General features: G+C 42.2%; 1 protein-coding gene across 1 annotated transcript in view; it reads left to right on the forward strand.

Moving 5' to 3' along the window:
* LOC139765298 (WD repeat-containing protein 17-like) overlaps positions 1-22,309 on the forward strand; it is a 446,388-nt gene that overhangs the window by 385,102 nt on the left and 38,977 nt on the right. The gene's annotated exons all lie outside the window — the stretch shown is intronic.

Below are 22,309 nucleotides of genomic sequence, written 5' to 3' on the forward strand. Positions count from 1 at the left end.
TTATCTGTCACTGCCTAACACAGATTTCCAGGGAGATGGAGTTACTGTAATTGGTAAAAAACAAGTGTTTATAGGTTGCCGTAGGTGTAAAAAGTAAGAAAAGTAGAGATGAATAACTTTCATGGCAAAGTTGAAACTAAGAGATTAGATAGAATGAAGATGCAAGGTTATAAGGAGTGAAGAAGTCACTGGAATGTCACTTGGATGTGTCTTTAATGATGTTGAAGTCATGTATAATGTATAGTAAGATGATGGAGTGGAGGACTTCATGTTAATATAATATTCTGCTATCACATACTCTTCAGTAGAGTACGTAATCTGCCTTTAGCAAGTGGTTTGGGAGTAGCTGAGTGAGTGTGTCAGCAACTTTGATGCACAAGACCAGGTATTAGTGATGGGTGATTTAAATGCAAAGGTGAGTGATGTGGCAGTTGAGGGTATGATTAGTGTACATGGGGTATTCAGTGTTGTGAATGGAAATGGTGGTAAGTGGTAGGTAGGCAGATTAGAAAGGGTAGTGAGTGGTAGGATGAAGAAATAAAACTGTTAGCAAAAAAGAAAAGAGAAGTGTTAGACAGTACTTACAAGAAAGGAGTCCAAATGACTGGGAGTTGTGTAAAAGAAAGCAGCAGGTCAAGAGGAAAGTGCAAGGGTTAAAAAAGAGGGCAAATGAGAGCTAGGGTGAGAGAGTATCATTAAACTTAGGGAGAATAAAATGATGGTTTGGAAGGAGGTGAATAACTTGTGTAAGACAAGAGAACAAATGGGAACATCAGTTAAGGGGCAAGGGGGGAAGTAATAACAAGAAGTGATGAAGTGAGGAGATGGAGTGAGTATTTTGAAGGTTTGTTGAGTGTGTTTGATGATAGAGTGGCAGATGTAGTGTGTTTTGGTCTTGGTGGTGTGTGAAGCAAGAGGGTCAGGGAGAATTGTTTGGTTAAGAAAGAAGAGTTTGTGAAAGCTTTGCGAAAGATGAAATGCAGCAAAGCAGCAGGTTTGGATGGTATTGCAGTTGAATCTATTAAGAAAGTGGGTGACTGTTATTGACTGGGTGGTAAGGATATTCAATGTATGCTTGGATCATGGTGAAGTGCCTTAGGATTGGCAGAATGCATGCATAGTGTCATTGTACAAAGGCATAGGGGATAAAGCTACAGAGGCATAAGTATGTTGAGTTTACCTGGGAAATTATATGGAAGGGTATTGATTGAGAGGGTGAAGGTATGTATGGACCATCAGATTGGGAAAGAGCAGTGTGCTTTCAGAAGTGGTAGAGGATGTGTGGATCAGGCGTTTGCTTTGAAGAGTGTGTGTGAGAAATACTTAGAAAAACAGATGGATTTGCATGTGGCATTTATGAATCTGGAGAAGGCATAGAATATGGTTAATAGAGATGCTTTATGGAAGGTCTTCAGAGTATTTGGTGTGGTAGGTAAGCTGATAGAAGCAGTGAAAAGCTTTTACCAAGGATGTAAGGCATGTGTATGAGTAGTAAGAGAGGAGAGTGATTGGTTCCCTGTGAATGTCGGTCTATGGCAGGGGTGTGTGATGTCCCCGTGGTTGTTTGATTTGTTTATAGATGGGGTGGTTAGGTAGGTAAATGTAAGAGTTTTGGAGAGAGCGGCAGGTATGCAGTCTGTTGGGGATGATAAGGCCTGGGAAGTGTGTTATTGTTCACCAATGATACAGCTCTGGTGGCTGATTCAAGTGAGAAAGTTTAGAAGTTGTTGACTGAGTCTGGAAAAGTGTGTGAAAGGAGAAAGTTGAGGGTAAATGTGAAGAAGAGCAAGGTTATTAGGTTCAGTAGGGTTGAGGGACAAGTTAATTGGGAGGTAAGTTTGAATGGAAAAAAATTGGAGGAAGTGAAGTGTTTTAGAAATCTGGGAGTGGACTTACCAACAAAAAGAACCATGGAAATGGAAGTGAGTCTCGTTTTGTCCTCAAACATTTCATTTCCAACACATCCACCCTCCTCTGTACAACCCAATCTATAGCCCATTCTTTGCAACCATATAATATTGTTGGAACTAACATTCATTCAAACACACCCACTTTTGCTTTCTGAGATAACATTCTCTCCTTCCACACATCTCCCTTTCCACATCCAGGCCCCACAAAACGTTTCATGGTTTACCCCAGACACTTCACAAGCCCTGCTTCAATCCATTGACAGCACGTCGACCCCGGTATACCACATTGTTCCAATTCAATCTATTCCTTGCATGCCTTTCACCCTCCTGCATGTTCAGGCCCCAATCACTCAAAATCTTTTTCACTCCATCTTTCCACCTCCAATTTGGTCTCCCTCTTCTCCTCGTTCCCTCCACCTCTGACACATATATCCTCTTTCTAAATCTTTCCTCACTCATTCTCTCCATGTGACCAAACCATTTTAAAACACCCTCTTCTGCTCTCTCAACCACACTCCTTTTATTACCACATTTCTCTCTTACCTTTTCATTACTTACTCGATCAAACCACCTCACACCACATATTGTCCTCAAACATCTCATTTCCAGCACATCCACCGTCCTCCGCACAACTCTATCTATAGCCCACGCCTCACAACCATGTAACATTGTCAGAACTACTGTTCGTTCAAACATACCCATTTTTGCTTTACGAGATAACTTTCTCGATTTCGACACATTTTCAACGCTGCCAGAACTTTCGCCTCCTCCCCCACCCTATGACTCACTTTCACTTCCATGGTTCCATCCGCTGGCAAATCCAATCCCAGATATCTAAAACACTTCACTTCCTCCAGTTTTTCTCTATTCAAACTTACCTCCCAATTGACTTGTCCCTCAACCCTACTGTACCAAATAACCTTGCTGTTATTCACATTTACTCTCAGCTTTCTTCTTTCACACACTTTACCAAACTCAGTCACCAGCTTCTCACCCAAATCAGCCACCAGTGCTGTATCATCTGCGAACAACAACTGACTCACTTCCCAAGCTCTCTCATCCACAACAGACTGCATACTTACCCCTATCTCCAAAACTCTTGCCTTCACCTCCCTAACAACCCCATCCATAAGTAGATTAAACAACCATGGAGACATCATGCACCCCTGCCACAAACTGACATTCACTGAGAACCAATCACTTTCCTCTCTTTCTACTTGTACACATGCCTTACAGCCTCGATAAAAACTTTTCACTGCTTCTAACAACTTGCCTCCCACACCATATATTCTTAATACCTTCCACGGAGCATCTCTATCAACTCTATCATATGCCTTCTCCAAATTCATAAATGCTACATACAAATCCATTTGCTTTTCTAAGTATTTCTCACATACACTCTTCAAAGCAAACACCTGATCCATACATCTTCTACCACTTCTGAAACCACACTGCTCTTCCCCAGTCTGATGCTCTGTACATGCCTTCACCCTCTCAATCAATACCCTCCCATATAATTTCCCAGGAATACTCAACAAACTTATACCTCTATAATTTGAGCACTCACCTTTATCCCCTTTGCCTTTGTACAATGGCACAATGCAAGCATTCTGCCAATCGTCAGGCATCTCACCATGAATCATACATACATTAAATAACCTTACCAACCAGTCAACAAGACAGTCACCCCCTTTTTTAATAAATTCCACTGCAATGCCATCCAAACCCGCTGCCTTACTGGCTTTCATCTTCTGCAAAACCTTTACTACCTCTTCTCTGTTTACCAAATCATTCTCCCTAACCCTCTCACTTTGCACACCACCTCAACCCAAACACCCTATATCTGCCACTCTATCATCAAACACATTCAACAAACCTTCAAAATACTCACTCCATCTCAAATCACCATTACCTGATGTTCCCATTTCCTCCCTTGTCTTACGCACTTTATTGACCTCCTTTCAAAACATCTTTTTATTTTCCCTAAAATTTAATGATAATCTCTCACCCCAACTCTCATTTTCACCTATTGCACCTTTCTCTTGACCTCTTGCCTCTTTCTTTTATACATCTCCCAGTCATTTGCATTATTTCCCTGCAAAAATCGTCCAAATGCCTCTCTCTTCTCTTTCACCAATAATCATACTTATTCATCCCACCACTCACTACCCTTTCTAATCTGCCCACCTCCCACGCTTCTCATGTCACACTCACCTTTTGCACAAGCCATCACTGCTTTCCTAAATAATCCCATTCCTCCCCCACTCCCCTTACGTCCTTTGTTCTCACTTTTTTCCCTTCTGTATTCAGTCTCTCCTGGTACTTCCTCACACAAGTATCCTTCCCAAGCTCACTTACTCTCACCACTCTCTTCACCCTAACATTCTCTCTTCTTTTCTGAAAACCTCTACAAAATTTCACCTTCACCTCCACAAAATTATGATCAGACATCCCTCCAGTTGCACCTCTCAGCACATTAACATCCAAAAGTCTCTCTTTTGCATATGCAGCCTAGCAATTAACACATAATCCAATAACGCTCTTTGGCCATCTCTCCTACTTACATACGTATACTTATGTATATCTCTCTTTTTAAACCAGGTATTCCCAATCACCAGTCCTTTTTCAGCGCACAAATCTACAAGCTCTTTACCATTTCCATGTACAACGCTGAACACCCCATGTACACCAGTTATTCCCTCAACCGCCACATTACTCGCCTTTGCATTCAAATCACCCATCACTATAATCCGGTCTCGTGCATCAAAACTACTAACACACTCACTCAGCTGCTCCCAAAACACATGCCTCTCATGATCTTTCTTATGATGCCCAGGTGCATATGCACCAATAATCACCCATCTCTCTCCATCAACTATCAGTTTTACCCATATCAATCTAGAGTTTACTTTCTTACACTCTATCACATACTCCAACCACTCCTGTTTCAGGAGTAGTGCTACTCCTTCCCTTGCTCTTGTCCTCTCACCAACCCCTGACTTTACTCCCAAGACATTCCCAAACCACTCTTCTCCTTTACCCTTCAGCTTCGTTTCACTCAGAGCCAGAACATCCAGGATCCTTTCCTCAAATATACTACCCATCTCTCCTTTTTTCTCATCTTGGTTACATCCAGACACATGTAGAATCCCCATTCTGAGCCTTCGAGGAGGATGAGCACTCCCTGCGTGACTCCTTCTGTTTCCCCTTTTAGAAAGTTGAAATACAAGGAGGGGAGGGTTTCTGACCCCCTGCTCCCGTTCCCTTTAGTCGCCTTCTATGACATGTGAGGAATGTGTGAGAAGTATTCTTTCTCCCCTATTATTATTTTTATTATTATTGTACTTAATCGTTGTGTCTCACATCAGCGAGATAGTGCCAGGAAACAGATGCAGAATGGTCCATCCACTCATATTACTATTATTTTTTTATTATACTTTGTCGCTGTCTCGCATTAGCAAGGTAGTGCAAGGAAACAGACGAATGGCCCAACCCACCCACATACACATTTATATACATACACGTCCACACACAGCACATATACATATCTATACATCTCAAATTTTTTTTTTTCTTTGTCGCTGTCTCGCGCGTTAGCGAGGTAGCGCAAGGAAACAGATGAAAGAATGGCCCAACCCACCCACATACACATGTATGTACATACACGCCCACACATGCAAATATACATACCTACACATTTCAACTTATACATATATATACACACACAGACACATACATATATACACATGTACATAATTCATACTGTCTACCCTTATTTATTCTTGTCGCCACCCCGCCACACGTGAAATAACAACCCCCTCCCCCCTCGTATGGGCAAGGTAGCGCTAGGAACAGACAACAAAGGCCACATTCGTTCACACTCAGTCTCTAGCTGTCATGTAATAATGCACCGAAACCACAGCTCCCTTTCCACATCCAGGCCCCACACAACTTTCCATGGTTTACCCCAGACGCTTCACATGCCCTGGTTCAATCCATTAACAGCACATCGACCCTGTTCTACCACATCATTCCAATTCACTCTATTCCTTGCATGCCTTTCACCCTCCTGCATGTTTAGGCTCCAATCACTCAAAATCTTTTTCACTATATCTTCCACCTCCAATTTGGTCTCCCACTTCTCCTCGTTCCCTCCACCTCCAACACATATATCCTCTTTGTCAATCTTTCCTCACTCATTCTCTCCATGTGACCAAACCATTTCAAAACACCCTTTTCTGCTCTCTCAACCGCACTCCTTATATTACCACATTTCTCTCTTACCCTTTCATTACTTACTTGATCAAACCACCTCACACCACATATTGTCCTCAAACATCTTATTTCCAGCACATCCACCCTCCTGCGCACAACTCTAACCATAGCCCATGCCTCGCAACCATATAACATTGTTGGAACCACTATTCCTTCAAACATACCCATTTTTGCTTTCCAAGATAACGTTCTTGACTGCCACACATTTCTCAACACTCCCTGAACTTTCGCCCCTTCCCCCACCCTATGATTCACTTCCACGGTTCCATCTGCTGCCAAATCCACTCCCAGATATCTAAAACACTTCACTTCCTCCAGTTTTTCTCCATTCAAACTTACCTCCCAATTGACTTGTCCCTCAACCCTACTGTACCTAATAACCTTGCTCTTATTCACATTTACTCTCAGCTTTCTTCTTTCACACACTTTACCAAACTCAGTCACCAGCTTCTGCAGATTCTCACCCGAATCAGCCACCAGTGTTGCATCATCAGCAAACAACAACTGACTCACTTCCCAAGCTTTCTCATCCACAACAGACTGCATACTTGCCCCTCTTTCCAAAACTCTTGCATTCACCTCCCTAACAACCCCATCCATAAACAAATTAAACAACCATGGAGACATCACACACCCCTGCCGCAAACCGACATTCACTGAGAACCAATCACTTTCCTCTCTTCCTACACATCACATGCCTTACATCCTCGATAAAAACTTTTCACTCCTTCTAACAACTTACCTCCCACACCATATATTCTTAATACCTTCCACAGAGCATCTCTATCAACTCTATCATAAGCCTTCTCCAGATCCATAAATGCTACATACAAATCCATTTGCTTCGCTAAGTATTTCTCACATACACTCTTCAAGGCAAACACCTGATCCACACATCGGCTACCACTTCTGAAACCACACTGCTCTTCCCCAGTCTGATGCTTTGTACATGCCATCACCCTCTCAATCAATACCCTCCCATATAATTTCCCAGGGATACTCAACAAACTTAACCTCTGTAATTTGAGCACTCACTTTTATCTCCTATGCCTTTGTACAATGGCACTATGCAAGCATTCCACCAGTCCTCAGGCACCTCACCATGAATCATACATACATTGAATAACCTTACCAACCTGTCAACAATAGAGTCACCCCTTTTTAAATAAATTCCACTGCTATACCATCCAAACCAGTTGCCTTGCTGGCTTTCATCTTCTGCAAAGCTTTTACTACCTCTTCTCTGTTTACTAAATCATTCTCCCTAACCCTTCCACTTTGCACACCACCTCAACCAAAACACCCTATATCTGCCACTCTGTCATCAGACACATTCAACAAACCTTCAAAATACTCTCTCCATCTCCTTCTCATATCGCCACTACTTGTTATCACCTCCCTATTAGCCCCCTTCACTGATGTTCCCATTTGTTCCCTTGTCTTACACACTTTATTTACCTCCTTCCAAGACATCTTTTTATTCTCCCTAAAATTTAATGATACTCTCTCACCCCAACTCTCATTTGCCCTCTTTTTTTGCCTCTTGCATCTCTCTCTTGACCTCTTGCCTCTTTCGTTTTTACATCTCCCAGTCATTTGCATTATTTCCCTATAAAAATCATCCAAATGCCTCTTTCTTCTCTTTCACTAATAATCTTACTTCTTCATCTCACCACTCACTACCCTTTCTAATCTGCCCACCTCCCACGCTTCTCATGCCACAAGGATCTTTTGCACAAGCCATCACTGCTTCCCTAAATACATCCCATTCCTCCTCCACTCCCCTTACATCCTTTGTTCTCACCTTTTTCCATTCTGTACTCAGTTTCTCCTGGTACTTCCTGACGCAAGTCTCCTTCCCAAGCTCACTTACTCCACCACTCTCTTCACCCCAACATTCACTCTTCTTTTCTGAAAACCTCCTTAAATCTTCACCTTCGCCTCCACAAGATAATGATCAGACATCTCTCCAGTTGCACCTCTCAGCACATTAGCATCCAAAAGTCTCTCTTTCGCAAGCCTATCAGTTAATACATAATCCAATAATGCTCTCAGGCCATCTCTCCTACTTACATACATTTTTTTTTTTTTTTTTTGCTTTGTCGCTGTCTCCCGCGTTTGCGAAGTAGCGCAAGGAAACAGACAAAAGAAATGGCCCAACCCACCCCCATACACATGTATATACATACGTCCACACACGCAAATATACATACCTACACAGCTTTCCATGGTTTACCCGAGACGCTTCACATGCCCTGATTCAATCCACTGACAGCACGTCAACCCCGGTATACCACATCGCTCCAATTCACTCTATTCCTTGCCCTCCTTTCACCCTCCTGCATGTTCAGGCCCCGATCACACAAAATCTTTTTCACTCCATCTTTCCACCTCCAATTTGGTCTCCCTCTTCTCCTCGTTCCCTCCACCTCCGACACAAATATCCTCTTGGTCAATCTTTCCTCACTCATTTTCTCCATGTGCCCAAACCATTTCAAAACACCCTCTTCTGCTCATACATACATATACTTTGTATATCTCTCTTTTTAAACCAGCTATTCCCAATCACCAGTCCTTTTTTGGCATGTAAATCTACAAGCTCTTCACAATTTCCATTTACAACACTGAACACCCCATGTACACCAACTATTCCCTCAACTGCCACATTACTCACCTTTGCATTCAAATCACCCATCACTATAACCCAGTCTCGTGCATCAAAACTACTAACACACTCAGCCAGCTGCTCCCAAATCACTTGCCTCTCATGATCTTTCTTATGATGCCCAGGTGCATATGCACCAATAATCACCCATCTCTCTCCATCAACTTTCAGTTTTACCCATATCAATCTAGAATTTACTTTCTTACACTCTATCACATACTCCAACCACTCGTGTTTCAGGAGTAGTACTACTCCTTCCTTTGCTCTTGTCCTCTCACTAACCCCTGACTTTACTTCCAAGACATTCCCAAACCACTCTTCCCCTTTACCCTTGAGCTTCGTTTCACTCAGAGCCAGAACATCCAGGTTCCTTTCCTCAAACATTCTATCTATCTCTCCTTTTTTTCTGATCTTGGTTACATCCACACACATTTAGACACCCTAATCTGAGCCTTCTAGGAGGATGAGCACTCCCCATGTGACTCCTTCCTCTGTTTCCCCATTTAGAAAGTTAAAATACAAGGAGGGGAGGGTTTCTAGCTCCCTGCTCCCCATTAGTCGCCTTCTATGACACGTGAGGAATGCGTAGGAAGTATTCTTTCTCCCCTATCCCCAGGGATATATACATAAATCCCCATATACGCACATATACATACATATACATATCAGTGTATACATACATATGCATACGCACACACATACATGGGCATTTATGTATATATATGTGTGTATATGAGTGGATGGGCCATTCTTCATCTGTTTCCTGGCACTACTTCGCTGACATGGGAAACGGCGACCAAGTATGATAAAGATATAGAAAAATAATTAGATATATGCCCATAATTCAACAGACTTTTCTGCCTTGAAATATCTTCATCAGACAAGAATAATGGATTTATTTATGATATTCTTTAAATACTTTTAGAAAAGTTAGATTATTATCAATGGGGATATAAAAGAGAAGTGAACAATGAATGATTTTTAGTCCTAGGCTTACCCTCATGTTATTGCATCATGTTAAATGAATCTGTTTTCACTAGTTAAAAAAGAGAAAATTATGTCACATTTCTAATTCACACTATTGCTTTTTTATTCAGATAATTAAGAATTGTATTTTTACTGTTTCCTTCAACAGTTATGCCTTTATTCCATGTTCTTTGATCTGTACATAGTCATGACATCATTGACTAAGTTGTGTGTACTTAACATTGCTTTCATCCTTTTTTCTTAACATTAATGCTATATTTCATCTTTGTTTAGTAGTATTATATTTTGTTTAACCCACCCATTTTATTGAGTTCCTGCAGCTTCAAGGCTGTGCTACAATCAGAAGCAGAAAAATGATAGACTTCTTTAGAGAGAGAGAAGTTCCTTGATAAGATTGCCCACTTTTGTCAACTAACAATTATACAGCCTCATTAAATTTGACTTCCCACATGTGTCCCACAAGCTGGTGGAGACCAGTAACTCTATATTTTGTGTATATTAAGCAATGCATAGCAACAGCATCACTCATTTTGTATATTCATATTTACTATCATTGTCCCTATCACCTTCATCTCATTTGGAGGTGTAGAAGCCAAGGCAATGGGTTTTGTCTTTTGTATCACTGTTATCATTTATTGTAGTAGTAGCACTTTCTAATGCTTTTGAAGATAGAGTAAGTTTATCACTTTTTGAACTGACTTAACATTCTCACATTTACAGTGCAGTAACTGATTTCTATATGTAATTATTATACTTTGTCAATGTCTCCCGCGTTAGCGAGGTAGTGCAAGGAAACAGACAAAAGAACGGCCCAACCCACCAACATACATATGTATATGAATAAATGCCCACACATCCACATATACATACATATACATTTCAACGTATACATACATATATATTATTATTATTATTATTCATTTTGCTTTGTCGCTGTCTCCTGGTTAGCGAGGTAGTGCAAGGAAACAGACGAAAGAATGGCCCAACCCACCGACATACACATGTATAAACATACACATCCACACACGCAAATATACATACCTATACATCTGAACGTATACATGTATATACACACACAGATATATACTTATATACACATGTGCATAATTCATAATGTCTGCCTTTAATCATTCCCATCGCCACCCCGCCATACATGAAATGACAACCCCCTCCCCCCTCATGTGTACGAGGTAGCGCTAGGAAAAGACAACAAAGGCCACATTCGTTCACACTCAGTCTCTAGCTGTCATGTAATAATGCACTGAAACTACAGCTCCCTTTCCACATCCAGGCCCCACAGAACTTTCCATGGTTTACCCCAGACGCTTCACATGCCCTGGTTCAATCCATCAACAGCACGTCGACCACATCGTTCCAATTCACTCTATTCCTTGCACGCCTTTCACCGTCCTGCATGTTCAGGCCTAGATCATTAAAAATCTTTTCTCACTCCATCTTTCCACCTCCAATTTGGTCTCCCACTTCTCCTCGTTCCCTCCATCTCTGACAAATCTATCCTCTTGGTCAGTCTTTCCTCACTCATTCTCTCCATGTGACCAAACCATTTCAAAACACCCTCTTCTGCTCTCTGAACCACACTCTTTTTATTACCACACATCTCTCTTACTCTATTCTTACTTAATCAAACCACCTCACACCACATATTATCCTCAAACATATTTCCAGCACATCCACCCTCCTTTGCACAACTCTATCTATAGCCCACGCCTCGCAACCATAGAACATTATTGGAACCACTATTCCTTCAAACATACCCATTTTTGCTTTCCGAGATAATGTTCTCGACTTCCACACATTCTTCAACGCTCCCAGAAGTTTCGAACCCTCCCAACCCTATGATTCACTTCTGCTTCCATGGTTCCATCTGCTGCCAAATCCACTCCCAGATATCTAAAACACTTCACTTCCTCCAGTTTTTCTCCATTCAGACTTACCTCCCAATTGACTTGTCCCTCAACCCTACTGTACCTAATAACCTTGCTCTTATTCACATTTACTCTCAGCTTTCTTCCTTCACACACTTTATCCAACTCAGTCACCAGCTTCTGCAGATTCTCACACAAATCAGCCACCAGCACTGTATCATCAGCGAACAACAACTGACATTTCCCAAACTCTCTCATCCATAACAGACTGCATACTTGCCCCTCTTTCCAAAACTCTTGCATTCACCTCCCTAACAACCCCATCCATAAACAAATTAAACAACCATGGAGACATCACACACCCCTGCCACAAACCTACATTCACTGAGAACCAATCACTTTCCTCTCTTCCTACACGTACACATGCCTTACATCCTCGATAAAAACTTTTCACTGCTTCTAACAACTTGCCTCCCACACCATATATTCTTAATACCTTCCACAGAGCATCTCTATCAACATTCTTCATACATACATTCTTCAAAGCAAACACCTGATCCACACATCCTCTACCACTTCTGAAACCACACTGCTCTTCCCCAATCTGATGCTCTGCACATGCCTTCACCCTCTCAATCAATACCCTCCCATATAATTTACCAGGAATACTCAACAAACGTATACCTCTGTAATTTGAGCACTCACTTTTATCCCCTTTGCCTTTGTACAATGGCACTATGCAAGCATTCCGCCAATCCTCAGGCACCTCACCATGAGTTATACATACATTAAATAACCTTACCAACCTGTCAACAATACAGTCACCCCCTTTTTAATAAATTCCACTGCAATACCATCCAAAGCCGCTGCCTTGCCAGCTTTCATCTTCCGCAAAGCTTTTACTACCTCTTCTCTGTTTACCAAATCATTTTCCCTAACCCTCTCACTTTGCACACCACCTCGACCAAAGCACCTTATATCTGCCACTCTATCATCAAACAAATTCAACAAACCTTCAAAATACTCACTCCATCTCCTTCTCACATCACCATTACTTGTTATCACCTCCCCATTAGCCCCCTTCACTGAAGTTCCCATTTGTTCCTTTGTCTGACGCACTTCATTTACCTCCTTCCAAAACATCTTTTTATTCTCCCTAAAATTTAATGATACTCTCTCTCCCCAATTCTCATTTGCCCTCTGTTTCACCTCTTGCACTTTTCTCTTGACCTCCTGCCTCTTTCTTTTTTATATCCCCCAGTCATTTGCATTATTTCCCTGCAAAAATCGTCCAAATACCTCTCTCTTCTCTTTCACTAATAATCTTACTTCTTTGTCCCACCACTCACTACCCTTTCTAATCTGCTTACCTCCCATGCTTCTCATGCCACAAGCATCTTTTGGTCAAGCCATCACTGCTTCCCTAAATACATCCCATTCCTCCCCCACTCCCCTTACATCCTTAGTTCTCACCTTTTTCCATTCTGTACACAAGTCTTCTTCCCAAGCTCACTTACTCTCACCACTCTTTTTCACCCCAATGTTCTCTCTTCTAAAAACCTCTTTCTAAAAACCTCTACACATTTTCAACTTCACCTCCACAAGATAATGATCAGACATCCCTCCAGTTGCACCTCTCAGCACATTAACATCCAAAAATCTCTCTTTTGCACGCCTATCAATTAACACGTGATCCAGTAATGCTCTCTGGCCATCTCTCCTACTTATATACGTATACTTATGTATATCTATCTTTTTAAACCAGGTATTCCCAATCACCAGTCCTTTTTCAGCACATAAATCTACAAGCTCTTCACCATTTCCATTTACAACACTGAACACCCCATGTACAGCAATTATTCCCTCAACTGCCACATGACTCACCTTTGCATTCAAATCACCCATCACTATAACCTGGTCTCGTGCATCAAAACTAGTAACACACTCACTCAGCTGCTCCCAAAACACTTGCCTCTCATGATCTTTCTTCTCATGTCCAGGTGCATATGCACCAATAATCACCCATCTCTCTCCATCAACTTTTACTTTTACCCATATCAATCTAGAGTTTACTTTCTTACACTCTATCACATACTCCCACCACTCCTGGTTCAGGAGTAGTGCTACTCCTTGCCTTGCTCTTGTCCTCTCACTAACCCCTGACTTTACTTCCAAGACATCCCCAAACCACTCTTCCCCTTTACCCTTGAGCTTCGTTTCACTCAGAGCCAAAACATCCAGGATCCTTTTCTCAAACATACTACCTATGTCTCCTTTTTTCTCATCTTGGTTACATCCACACACATTTAGACGCCCCAATTTGAGCCTTCGAGGAGGATGAGTTCTCCCTGCGTGACTCCTTCTACTGTTTCCCCTTTTAGAAAGTTAAAATACAAGGATATGTACATATATACACATATACATATTCATACATGATGCCTTCATCCATTCATGCTGCCTCCCCACCACAAATGAAATGGCACCCCCTTCCCCTGTGTGCGTGCGAGGTAGTGCTAGGAAAAGACAACAAAGGCCACATTCATTCACACACAGTCTCTAGCTGTCATGTGTAATGCACCGAAACCACAGCTCCTTTTCCACATCCAGGCCTTACAAAACTTTCCATGGTTTACCGCAGACACTTCACATGCCCTGGTTCAATCCACTCACAGCACGTCAACCCCAGTATACCACATCATTCCAATTCACTCTATTCCTTGCATGCCTCTCACCTTCCTGTATGTTCAGGCCCCGATCACTCAAAATCTTTTCCACTCCATCCTTCCATCTCTAATTTGGTCTCCCACTTCTCCTCATTCCCTCCACCTATGACACAAATATCCTCTTTGTCAGTCTTTCCTCTCTCATTCTCTCCATGTGACCAAACCATTTCAATACATCCTCTTCTGCTCTCTCAACCACAATCTTTTTATTACCTCACATCTCTCTTACACTTTCATTACTTACTTGATCAAGCCACCTCACTCTGCATATTGTCCTCAAACATCTCATTTCCAACACATCCACCATCCTTTGCACAACCCTATCTATAGCCCATGCCTCACAACCATATAAAATTGTTGGAACCTCTATTCCTTCAAATATACCCATTTTTCCTTTCTGAGATAATGTTCTCGCCTTCCACACCTCCAACGCTCCCAGAACCTTCGCCCCCTCCCTCACCCTGTGACTCACTTCCACTTCCATGGTTTCATCTGCTGTAAAATCCATTCCCAGATATCTAAAACACTTCACTTCCTCCAGTTTTTCTCCATTCAAACTTACCTCCCAATTGACTTGACCCTCGACCCTACTGTACCTAATAACCTTGCTCTTATTCACATTTACTCTCAACTTTCATCTTTCACACACTTTACCAAACTCAGTCACCAGCTTCTGCAGTTTCTCACCTGAATCAGCCACCAGAACTGTATCATCAGCGAACAACAACTGACTCACTTCCTAAGCCCTATCATCCACAACAGACTGCATACCTGTCCTCCTTACCAACACTCTTGCATTCACCTCCCTAACAACCCATCCGTAAACAAATTAAACAACTATGGAGACATCACGCACCCCTGCCGCAAACGACATTCACAGGAAACCAATCACTTTCCTCTCTTCTTACTCATACACATGCCTTACATCCTCGATAAAGACTTTTCACTGTTTTTAGCAACGTTCCTCCCACACCATATACTCTTAATACTTTCCACAGAGCACCTCTATCAACTCTATCATATGCCTACTCCAGATCCATAAATGCTACATATAAATCCATCTGTTTTTCTGAGTATTTCTCACATACATTCTTCAAAGCAAACACCTGATCCATACATCCTCTACCACTTCAGAAACCACACTGCTCTTCCCCAATCTGATGCTCTGTACATGCCTTCACTCTCTCAATCAATACCCTCCCATATAATTTCCCAGGAATACTCAACAAATTTATACCTCTGTAATTTGAACACTTACCTTTATCCCCTTTGGCTTTGTACAATGGCAGTATGCATTCATTCTGCCAATCCTCAGGGACTTCACCATGAACTATACATACTTTGAATATTCTCACCAATCAGTCAGTAACATAGTCACCCCCTTGTTTAATCTATTCCACTGCACTACCACCCAAACCCACCGCCTTGCCGGCTTTCATCTTCCACAAAGCTTTCTACCTCTTCTCCGTTTACCAAATCATTCTCCCTGACCCTATCACTTTGCACACCACCTCAACCAAAGTGCCCTATATCTGCCACTCTGTCATCAAACACATTAAACAAACCTTCAAAATACTCACTTCATCTCTCTCTCACTTCACCACTTCTTGTTATTACCTCCCCATTATCCCCCTTCACCGATGTTCCCATTTGTTCTCTAGTCTTACACACTAAATATACCTCCTTCCAAAACATCTCTTTATTTATTTATTTATTTTGCTTTGTCGCTGTCTCCTGCGTTAGCGAGGTAGTGCAAGGTAACAGACGAAAGAATGGCCCAACCCACCCACAGACACATGTATATACATACACGTCCACTCACGCAAATATACATACCTATACATCTCAATGTATACATATATATACACACACAGACATATACATGTATACACATGTACGTAATACATACTGTCTTCCTTTATTCATTCTCATCGCCACCCCGCCACAGATGAAATAACAACCCCCCCTCATGTGTGTGAGGTAGCGCTAAGAAAAGACAACAAAGGCCACATTTGTTCACACTCAGTCTCTAGCTGTCATGTAATAATGCACCGAACCTACAGCTCCCTTTACACAACCACGTCCCACAGAACTTTCCATGGTTTACCCCAGACGCTTCACATGCCCTGGTTCAATCCATTGACAGCACATCGACCCCGGTATACGACATCGTTCCAATTGACTCTATTCCTTGCATGCCTTTCACCCTCCTGCATGTTCAGGCCCCGATCACTCAAAATCTTTTTTCGCTCCATCTTTCCACCTCCAATCTGGTCGCTACCACTTCTCCTCGTTCCTTCCACCTCTGACAAACATATCCTCTTTGTCAATCTTTCCTTACTCATTCTCTCCATGTGACCAAACCATTTCAAAACACCCTCTTCTGCTCTCTCAACCACACTTCTTTTATTACCACACATCTCTCTTACCCCAAGATTACTTACTCGATCAAGCCACCTCACACCACATATTGTCCTCAAACATCTCATTTCCAGCACATCCACCCTCCTCTTCACAACTCTATCCATAGCACACACCTCGCATCCATATAACATTGTTGGAAACACTATTCCTTCAAACATACCCATTTTTGCTTTCCTAGATAATGTTCTCGACTTCCACACATTCTTCAATGCTCACAGAACTTTCGCCCCCTCCCCCTCCCTATGATTCACTTCCGCTTCCATGGTTCTATCTGCTGCCAAATCCACTCCCAGATATCTAAAACACTTCACTTCCTCCAGATTTTCTCCATTCAAACTTACCTCCCAGTTGACTTGTCCCTCAATCCTACTGTACCTAATAACCTTGCTCTTATTCACATTTACTCTCAGCTTTCTTCTTTCACACACTTTACCAAACTCAGTCACCAGCTTCTGCAGTTTCGCACACGACTCAGCCACCAGCACTGTATCATCAGCGAACAACAGCTGACTCACTTCCCAAGCTCTCTCATCCACAACAGACTGCATACTTGCCCCTCTTTCCAAAACTCTTGCATTCACCTCCCTAACAACCTCATCCATAAACAAATTAAACAACCATGGAGACATCACACACCCCTGCCACAAACCTACATTCACTGAGAACCAATCACTTTCCTCTCTTCCTACACGTACACATGCCTTACATCCTCGATAAAAACTTTTCACTGCTTCTAACAACTTGCCTCCCACACCATATATTCTTAATACCTTCAACAGAGCATCTCTATCAACTCTATCATATACCTTCTCCAGATCCATAAATGCTACATACAAATTCATTTGCTTTTCTAGGTATTTCTCACATACATTCTTCAAAGCAAACACCTGATCTTGACATCCTCTACCACTTCTGAAGCCACACTGCTCTCCCCCAATCTGATGCTCTGAATATGCTTTCACCCTCTTAATCAATACCCTCCCATATAATTTACCAGGAATATTCAACAATCTTATATCTCCTTTAATTTGAGCACTCACTTTTATCCCCTTTGCCTTTGTACAATGGCACTATGCAAGCATTTTGCCAATCCTCAGGTACCTCACCATGAATCATACGTACAGTAAATAACTGTACCAACCAGTCAACAATACAGTCACCCCCTTTTTTAATAAAATCCACTGCAATACCATCCAAACCCGCTGCTTTGCCGGCTTTCATCTTCCGCAAAGCTTTTACTACCCCTTCTCTGTTTACCAAATCATTTTCCTTAACCCTCTCACTTTGCACACCACTTCGACCAAAACACCCTGTATCTGCCACTCTATCATCAAACACATTCAACAAACCTTCGACATACTCACTCCATCTCCTTCTCACATCACCGCTACTTGTTATCACCTCCCTATTAGCCCCCTTCACTGAAGTTCCCATTTGTTCCCTTGTCTTACACACTTTATTTACCTCCTTCCAAAACATCTTTTTTTTTTTTTTTTTTTTTTTTTTTTTTTTTATACTTTGTCGCTGTCTCCCGCGTTTGCGAGGTAGCGCAAGGAAACAGACGAAAGAAATGGCCCAACCCCCCCCCATACACATGTACATACACACGTCCACACACGCAAATATACATACCTACACAGCTTTCCATGGTTTACCCCAGACGCTTCACATGCCTTGATTCACTCCACTGACAGCACGTCAACCCCTGTATACCACATCACTCCAATTCACTCTATTCCTTGCCCTCCTTTCACCCTCCTGCATGTTCAGGCCCCGATCACACAAAATCTTTTTCACTCCATCTTTCCACCTCCAATTTGGTCTCCCTCTTCTCCTCGTTCCCTCCACCTCCGACACATATATCCTCTTGGTCAATCTTTCCTCACTCATTCTCTCCATGTGCCCAAACCATTTCAAAACACCCTCTTCTGCTCTCTCAACCACGCTCTTTTTATTTCCACACATCTCTCTCACCCTTACGTTACTTACTCGATCAAACCACCTCACACCACACATTGTCCTCAAACATCTCATTTCCAGCACATCCATCCTCCTGCGCACAACTCTATCCATAGCCCACGCCTCGCAACCATACAACATTGTTGGAACCACTATTCCTTCAAACATACCCATTTTTGCTTTCCGAGATAATGTTCTCGACTTCCACACATTTTTCAAGGCTCCCAAAATTTTCGCCCCCTCCCCCACCCTATGATCCACTTCCGCTTCCATGGTTCCATCCGCTGACAGATCCACTCCCAGATATCTAAAACACTTCACTTCCTCCAGTTTTTCTCCATTCAAACTCACCTCCCAATTGACTTGACCCTCAACCCTACTGTACCTAATAACCTTGCTCTTATTCACATTTACTCTTAACTTTCTTCTTCCACACACTTTACCAAACTCCGTCACCAGGTTCTGCAGTTTCTCACATGAATCCGCCACCAGCGCTGTATCATCAGCGAACAACAACTGACTCACTTCCCAAGCTCTCTCATCCCCAACAGACTTCATACTTGCCCCTCTTTCCAGGACTCTTGCATTTACCTCCCTAACAACCCCATCCATAAACAAATTAAACAACCATGGAGACATCACACACCCCTGCCGCAAACCTACATTCACTGAGAACCAATCACTTTCCTCTCTTCCTACACGTACACATGCCTTACATCCTCGATAAAAACTTTTCACTGCTTCTAACAACTTGCCTCCCACACCATATATTCTTAATACCTTCCACAGAGCATCTCTATCAACTCTATCATATGCCTTCTCCAGATCCATAAATGCTACATACAAATCCATTTGCTTTTCTAAGTATTTCTCACATACATTCTTCAAAGCAAACACCTGATCCACACATCCTCTACCACTTCTGAAACCGCACTGCTCTTCCCCAATCTGATGCTCTGTACATGCCTTCACCCTCTCAATCAATACCCTCCCATATAATTTACCAGGAATACTCAACAAACTTATACCTCTGTAATTTGAGCACTCACTCTTATCCCCTTTGCCTTTGTACAATGGCACTATGCACGCATTCCGCCAATCCTCAGGCACCTCACCATGAGTCATACATACATTAAATAACCTTACCAACCAGTCAACAATACAGTCACCCCCTTTTTTAATAAATTCCACTGCAATACCATCCAAACCTGCTGCCTTGCCGGCTTTCATCTTCCGCAAAGCTTTTACTACCTCTTCTCTGTTTACCAAATCATTTTCCCTAACCCTCTCACTTTGCACACCACCTCGACCAAAACACCCTATATCTGCCACTCTGTCATCAGACACATTCAACAAACCTTCAAAATACTCATTCCATCTCCTTCTCACATCACCACTACTTGTTATCACCTCCCCATTTACGCCCTTCACTGAAGTTCCCATTTGCTCCCTTGTCTTACGCACCCTATTTACCTCCTTCCAGAACATCTTTTTATTCTCCCTAAAATTTACTGATAGTCTCTCACCCCAACTCTCATTTGCCCTTTTTTTCACCTCTTGCACCTTTCTCTTGACCTCCTGTCTCTTTCTTTTATACTTCTCCCACTCAATTGCATTTTTTCCCTGCAAAAATCGTCCAAATGCCTCTCTCTTCTCTTTCACTAATACTCTTACTTCTTCAACCCACCACTCACTACCCTTTCTAAACAGCCCACCTCCCACTCTTCTCATGCCACATGCATCTTTTGCGCAATCCATCACTGATTCCCTAAATACATCCCATTCCTCCCCCACTCCCCTTACTTCCATTGTTCTCACCTTTTTCCATTTTGTACACAGTCTCTCCTGGTACTTCCCCACACAGGTCTCCTTCCCAAGCTCACTTACTCTCACCACCTTCTTCACCCCAACATTCACTCCTCTTTTCTGAAAACCCATACTAATCTTCACCTTAGCCTCCACAAGATAATGATCAGACATCCCTCCAGTTGCACCTCTCAGCACATTAACATCCAAAAGTCTCTCTTTCGCACGCCTGTCAATTAACACGTAATCCAATAACGCTCTCTGGCCATCTCTCCTACTTACATAAGTATACTTATGTATATCTCGCTTTTTAAACCAGGTATTCCCAATCATCAGTCCTTTTTCAGCACATAAATCTACAAGCTCTTCACCATTTCCATTTACAACACTGAACACCCCATGCATACCAATTATTCCCTCAACTGCCACATTACTCACCTTTGCATTCAAATCACCCATCACTATAACCCGGTCTCGTGCATCAAAACCGCTAACACACTCATTCAGCTGCTCCCAAAACACTTGCCTCTCATGATCTTTCTTCTCATGCCCAGGTGCATATGCACCAATAATCACCCACCTCTCTCCATCAACTTTCAATTTTACCCATATTAATCGAGAATTTACTTTCTTACATTCTATCACATACTCCCACAACTCCTGTTTCAGGAGTATTGCTACTCCTTCCCTTGCTCTTGTCCTCTCACTAACCCCTGACTTCACTCCCCAGACATTTCCAAACCACTCTTCCCCTTTACCCTTGAGCTTCGTTTCACTCAGAGCCAAAACATCCAGGTTCCTTTCCTCAAACATACTACCTATCTCTCCTTTTTTCATCATTTGTTCCAAAGTCTTACACACTTTATTTACCTCCTTCCAAAACATCTTTTTATTCTCCCTAAAATTTAATGATACTCTCTCACCCCAACTCTCATTTGCCCTCTTTTTCACCTCTTGCACCTTTCTCTTGACCTCCTGCCTCTTTCTTTTATACATCTCCCAGTCATTTGCATTATTTCCCTGCAAAAATTGTCCAAATGCCTCTCTCTTCTCTTTCACTAATACTCTTACTTCTTCATCCCACCACTCACTACCCCTTCTAATCAACCCACCTCCCACTCTTCTTATGCCACAAGAATCTTTTGCACAAGCCATCACTGCTTCCCTAAATACATCCCATTCCTCCCCCACTCCCCTTACGTCCTTTGTTCTGACCTTATTCCATTCTGTACTCAGTTTTTCCTCACACAAGTTTTTACTCACACAAGTCTCCTTCCCAAGCTCACTTACTCTCACCACTCTTTTCACCCCAACATTCTCTCTTCTTTTCAGACAACCACTACAAATCTTCACTTTCGCCTCTAGAAGATAATGATCAGACATCGCTCCAGTTGTACCTCTCAGCACATTAACATCCAAAAGTCTCTCTTTTGCACGCCTGTCAATTAACACTTAATCCAATAATGCTCTCTGGCCATCTCTCCTACTTACATGCGTATACTTATGTATATCTCTCTTTTTAAACCAGGTATTTCCAATCACCAGTCCTTTTTCAGCACATAAATCTACAAGCTCTTCACCATTTCCATTTACAACACTGAACACCCCATGTACACCAATTATTCCCTTAATTTAATGATACTCTCTCACCCCAGCTCTCATTTGCCCTCTTTT

The sequence above is a fragment of the Panulirus ornatus genome, chromosome 53 (genome assembly GCF_036320965.1).
Source record: "Panulirus ornatus isolate Po-2019 chromosome 53, ASM3632096v1, whole genome shotgun sequence".
Classification (NCBI taxonomy): Eukaryota; Metazoa; Arthropoda; class Malacostraca; order Decapoda; family Palinuridae; genus Panulirus; species Panulirus ornatus.